General features: G+C 46.3%; 1 long non-coding RNA gene across 1 annotated transcript; it reads left to right on the top strand.

The window, feature by feature from the left end:
* Positions 1-532: 532 nt before the first annotated feature.
* LOC140913782 (uncharacterized) lies at positions 533-4,360 on the top strand. The gene is made up of 3 exons (XR_012159656.1): positions 533-723; positions 2,124-2,317; positions 3,059-4,360. It is a non-coding gene; the product is annotated as an uncharacterized lncRNA (long non-coding RNA).
* The last annotated feature ends 1,973 nt before the right edge of the window (positions 4,361-6,333 follow it).

Consider the following 6,333-nt stretch of genomic DNA (forward strand, 5'->3'; position numbering starts at 1 on the left):
GGGCTGGGGATGTGGGGTTCAGGGTGCAGGAGGGGGCTCAGGGCTGGGGCAAAGGGTTGGGGTGCAGGGGGGTGAGGGCTCTGGCTGGGGGTGCGAGCTCTGGGGTGGGGCTGGGGATGAGGGGTTTGGGGAGGAGGCAGGCTGCCCCACGGCTGGGGCCAGAGACTAGGATGCCATAGTCCCCCCATTTCCCCACCCCCCAGCAGCACACTCACCCAGCACTGTCACTGCACATCTCTAGGGGCCAGGCCCCTTTCTGGTCCAGGAAGCCCCCTCGCCTCCCCTGTGGTGGGTGCTGGGGGGGGGGCTGCTATCCTGTGTGCGCCTCCTCCCTCCACAGGCGGCAGCTGTGCAGCCACCTCATCCTGCCGCAGGTGCCCGTCCCTTTTGTAGCCGGCAGCGGCTGGCGAGGGAGCACGGCGCAGCGTGGCAGGCAGCAGCCTGCTGCCCAGGGCACAGGCAGGGATGCTTCGGGGGGGCATGCGGGGGAGGCAGGCGGGGCTGGGGGAGAGACCCAACCCCAAACATTGGTGGAGCCGGGCCCTCAGGCCCTGAATTTTCTGGAGCATGGGCACCATGGGCCCATATAACTCACCGTCCATGGGTTTATTTGACCACCTCTGTGGTGGTTTCTTCTCATTCACCAGACATGCTGCCATAGGTCAACCAGAGAAATCACGGGATTTACCAGGACACTGCAACTAACAACTCCAATACACACGGGTAAGACAGGTTTCCTCTGCCCTTGAACCAAGGTGGCCGCTCACATGTTCCGGAGGACTAGGGTTGCCACCTGTCTGGGTTTTACTTGGGCAGTCCGGTTTTTCGCTTCTGTGTCCAGGTGCCATTTAAGGTTGCCAGGTGCCAGCTTTTTGACTGGAAAGTCTGGTCAAAATGGGGATGTGGCAGTGTCTGGTCAGTACAAAGTCCAATGACCCCGAGTCGGGATCAGACGCCAGGTCATTAACCCGTGCCAGCCCGGATCACCTCCTGCCTGCAGGCAGGCTCCTTTTCAGGCTGCAGCAGCTGCCACCCCAGCCCCAGAACAGAGGGAGCCCAGTGGCAGGAGCGGGAAGGTTGAGACAATCCAGCAAGCAAGGGGAGCAAATCCAGGAGCGGGGCCTGAGTGAAGAGGGGGAGACTGGTGGAAGAGGCAGGGCAGGGGCAGGGCTTCAAGGATCCAGTTAGCAGCAGTTAGAAAGGTGGCAACCCTAAGAAAACCCTATGATAGTTCCAGAAACTGTGGAGACAACGTGAGTGTGAGATCCTGCCACACGGGGGACATCGTCTTTAAGAGCATACCCACCCTGCCCCTGCTGGTGTGCCCTCATACTCATGGTGAGTGCGAAGTCACGCCACACGGAGACCACTGTTTTTAAGAATGCGCTGTCCTCACTGGCATGACCTACGTGCGAGGTCATACTGCATGAAGGGTGCCATTTCTAAGAGTCAGAGGGGACAGAACATTGTCCCCCATCCAATACCATGTCTGGTTTTGTCCCAGTACTGAAAGGAGGACACGCTTCTCAAAAAGAGGACCATCTGGTTTAATACGGGACTAGTGGCCTCCCCACCCTTAACCCTGCCCTTCCCAACCAGGACAACACACACTATGAAAACAAGACAACTTAAGCCTAAGATAAAGATGCACCAGCTGTTGGTGGAGGTGCTATCTGCACTGATCATTACACCATTCCCCACTTCCATTTAATAAGAGTTTGAAAACAGCAACCAAAATATTACTGCTGAAACTCCTAGGAATCCAGGTAGTCTGCCATCCACGTGGGTTTCTGGGTTGGTCTTCCCTCTGAAGCCCTGTATTCAGTCATGGACACATCAGTTTTGGTTTTGTTTTAACACCAGTGGTAGGGGCTTGGCACATATGGCATTCACTTTGTATTTCCTGGTTTTCAAAGGTTTAGGTTTAGCCACTTTTCAGTCTGGAAGGACATGAGGCACCACTGAGCAGCCCTAACTTGGCATGCATTAATGACTTTGGGAGGCATTTAAATAAGGGATAGACACTACAAGTCTCTACTTAGTGCCCCAGTTCCAGGAGTCATGTGATTACAGCAGAATCTCAGCTTTCATTAAAAGAAAACTATCATCTGTTATTTTTACAGAGGCCAAAGAGTGTGCTTATTCACCTAAAAAGGAGAGAAATTCCTGGTCTCCATAGGACACTCCTCAAATAAGGAGACAAGGTCCTTGCCCCCAAAGAATTTCCAGTCTACATATTGGATTTGTTTAGCACTTTGCAGTGCAGAGCTGGAAGATAGGAAGCTAGGAACCCTGAAGAAGTTGTTCGTGTCTTGAGGTGAGTGCATTGTTTGCATATCTAGCCATTTTATCCCTTCTTGCAATATTTGGTGCTTTTCTTAAAGCCTTGCTCATGAAGTCAGGTGATCATGTGAGAATCTCTGCTTTAATTTTTAAAAAAGTGTTTACTAACCTTCTCTAAAGGTTGTTCTTTGAGACATGTTGCACACGTCCATTCCTTCTAGGTGCGTATGCACCCCAAGCACAGTTGCTGAAAATTTTCCCCTCAGCGATACCTGTCATTAAGGCACCCAGCCATCCCCTCGCCCCCTCCATTCCTTCTTTCCAGAAAACTACGATGTAGAGGGCAGGAGGGTGGATCGCAGAATAGACACATGCAACACACCTCGAAGAACAACAGTCTGAGTCGAGCAGCACTTCCAAGTTGCCACCCTCCTATGCCACAGGTTCAGCACGTCCCTATCCCCACTTTCCCGTTACAATTGTTCTGCTAGTAACCCGCTTGATGAGAAAACCCCACAGGATTGTTGGGCACTGCAGGGATCTCTAGCTTAGGTAAGAGGAGCATTGCTGCAGAGTAAATGGGGAAGCCAAAAACACAAAAGAAACAGGGACGGAGGGAGGGAAACAACCAGCTTAACCATAAAAGTTATTTATTGCCAGGTAATAACAATTCAAGGAGAACCAAACAAACAATACAGCCACATACAAGTGTTGGGATATATATACACATACACATACAAACATCGTGATTCATATACCATGTAATGTGTTATAGGTCATTGAGGCCTGATATGAATGACGCGTACTTGACATGAATACGTGCGTTGAAAGTTGGCAACTGAAGCAAGAACTTAAGGTCAAGGACTATTAGAACTATTTGGGCAAAAATAATCTTATGTTCCAAGAAAAATACAGAAAATCATCAGAAAAGGAAACAACACCAGCTGGACTGATATAAAATTGTATAAGAATTGGAGGAAATGGCACATTGGATCATGGCGGCCTGCCCAGGATTGTGTCTTTGGAATTGTGTGGGTAGAAGGACTAGTAAACGAAGGCAAAGAACGGATGACGCAATGGAATGCGTATAAATGGTTTCCTATGATTTTTACAAATCAGAATTGTTTATTGATCCAGAGCCCCATGTGGATATAGATGTTTTTTGCTGGCTCCCTGCATCTTATGATCTTATCCTGACGGAAGGAACCTCAACTGACCATTGGGACCATTCTGACCTTTGGACTCTGGCATAGTATGTTTGGGGTGTGAATGTGGAGTGAGAAAGATTTGTTTTGTAATCAGTAAAGAGCATTTAGAGTATTATATACCAACACAGCATCCGCTATCTACTTGCTTCCCATCCCATAGGGAGACCTCTACTGCGGGTCTAACACCAGGTCGTCCACCTAAGAATGCTGGTCTTGGCTGCAGAATGGGCAACTGTATCCTAGAAAGCAGTGGCTCTGAAAAGGATTTAGGGGTCACAGTTGACAGACATCTGAACATGAGCCCCGAGTGTGATCCTGCGGCGAAAAGAGCTAATGTGATGTTTGGATGTATAATCAGAGGAGTAATAAGTAGGGCAAGAGTGATTTTACTCCTGTGTACCACATTGGTGAGACTGATACGATAATACTGTGTACAGTTCTTGTAGTCGCATTTTACAAATCATGTTGAAACACTGGAGAGGAGCCACAAAATGATCACAGGGCTAGACAAAATACCTCACAGTGAGGGACTTAGAGCTCAATGTGTGCAGCTTCTCAAAAAGAAGATTCAGAGGTGCGGTGACTTGATTACAATTTAAATGCCTTTACGGGGAGAAAATGCTGGGCCCTAGAGGGCTGTTTAATGTAATGGAGGAAGAGCCACTGCCAAGGACTGCAAAATGAAGCAAAACAAATTTGAATTAGGAATAAATTCCCAAGTTTTAAAGGTGAGGGTGATTAACCACTGGAACAAACTTGTGAGGGAAGTGGTGGATCTCTGTCTCTTGATGTCTTCAGATCAAGGCTGGATGCCTTTCTAGGTGTTCTTTAGGCAAACATAAGTTATTGGCAAAAAGAACAGAAGGACTTGTGGCACCTTAGAGACGAACAAATTTATTTGAGCATAAGCTTTCGTGAGCTACAGCTCACTTCATCGGATGAATCCATCATGCGTCCGATGAAGTGAGCTGTAGCTCACGAAAGCTTATGCTCAAATAAATTTGTTCGTCTCTAAGGTGCCACAAGTACTCCTGTTCTTTTTGCGGATATAGACTGACATGGCTGCTACTCTGAAGTAAGTTATTGGGTAGCTGGGTGAAATGTAGAAGCCTGTGATATACAGGAGATCAGATTAGATTATCTCATATATAGATATATAACCCTATGGAACTCATTTCCACTAGATAGCATTGAGCCTTGGACCTCATGGAATTTTGAAAAAGGGTCGGATAGAAATATAGATCATGAGAACCTCCAGAGTTACACTAGCTGAACTAATATATAATGTATATATGACGAATCTGTTTCAGGGCACAAGCCAACAACTGGTTGACAGGATTAGGCAGAAACTTTTGCTAGGGACAGATTTTGCCATAATTGTCCACTACGGGGTTTCCTGCATGATCCAACCAAGCGTGTAGCGCTGGCCGCTGTCAGACACAGGACTAGCTGAACAACTGGTCTGCTCTGATGTGGCTATTGGGACTGAACAACGTCATGGCAGTTGAAGAAAGAGTTGATTTTGCAGACAGGTAAGAGAAGAGGGGCTCAGATCCCAGACTCTTCCCAGTGAGAGGGAGTGAGCAGGCAGCTGAACAAAAACGGATCCCCTTAGAAATTCTTCAGGAACCAGGGATTTACTCCCACAACCTTGCAGAGAAAAAGCAACGTGTTCCCTAGTACTAGGAGCCATGCGGGTGTTTTTGTTGTGAGTTACAATGTCACAACAGTCCCCAGCACCACCAAAGAAATACACAAACTCACTGTTTCGTAACAGGCCCACCCACTTTCACTGGGGCATTCATGTTTAATTAATAGCACCCAGAGTTAATAGTGTAAAGTAGTGCTACCTTTGTTAAATCAGTCTATTGAGAAATTTTAAAAAAGGCATCTCTTCCTTGATCTGTAATCCCTTCCCCTTAATGCGTCACACAGCTGGGACACTGTCCTCTGTCCTCATGAAATCCAGTCACTTTGAGGCCCCATTCCCATTACAGCTAGAAATGTGATCTTGTAAGTGGTTTGAGGCGGTTGCTGGTTGTTTGTCATCCGCTAATGAGACCTCAGAGAACTCAGCTCAATCACTTTATTGATTAACACTAAAACAGCATAATACAGAAAGGTCAGACATTACCAGTACAGAAAACAGTCTTCCAGTGACTGTAGTTTACATATTTCTTGTGTTGATAATCAACCAATAATTTGTCAATAATTAATAAATGAATAGCTAATAATGGATAAGGATTTTAAGTGTGATTATATGTTTAATGAATAGCCTTCTCTTAAATTTAGATTTGGTTAACAAGTCAGCTTTGAATGAATTTACTAAACAGTCAAGACAGCACATACAGAGAGGCATACAATTACCTACAACTGTGGAAGGCCTTCTCCATAGCTTCAGATAGTCTGGATCCTGTCTGCCAATGGTCTTGCTTTCTTATGATTTCTTGTGGTAGTTATACCCTGGTAACTCTTCTTGCCAACTGTCTAAATGGGCCATCTTGATTATCACTGCAAAAGGTTTTTTCTCCTGCTGATAATAGCTCATCTTAATTAATTAGCCTCTTACTCCACCTTTTCATGTTTTCTGTATGTGTATATATACAGTTTTCTCTGTGTGTGTGTGTATATATATATATATCTTCTTACTATATGTTCCATTCTATGCATCTGATGAAGTGGGCTGTAGCCCACGAAAGCTTATGCTCAAATAAATTTGTTAGTCTCTAAGGTGCCACAAGAACTCCTTTTCTTTTTGCGGATACAGACTAACACGGCTGCTACTTTGAAACTCTTCTTAGTTCAACATTCCAACTCTTATTTATTGCCTCCTTTTGGTGTA

Source organism: Lepidochelys kempii, chromosome 6, assembly GCF_965140265.1.
Source record: "Lepidochelys kempii isolate rLepKem1 chromosome 6, rLepKem1.hap2, whole genome shotgun sequence".
NCBI lineage: Eukaryota > Metazoa > Chordata > Testudines > Cheloniidae > Lepidochelys > Lepidochelys kempii.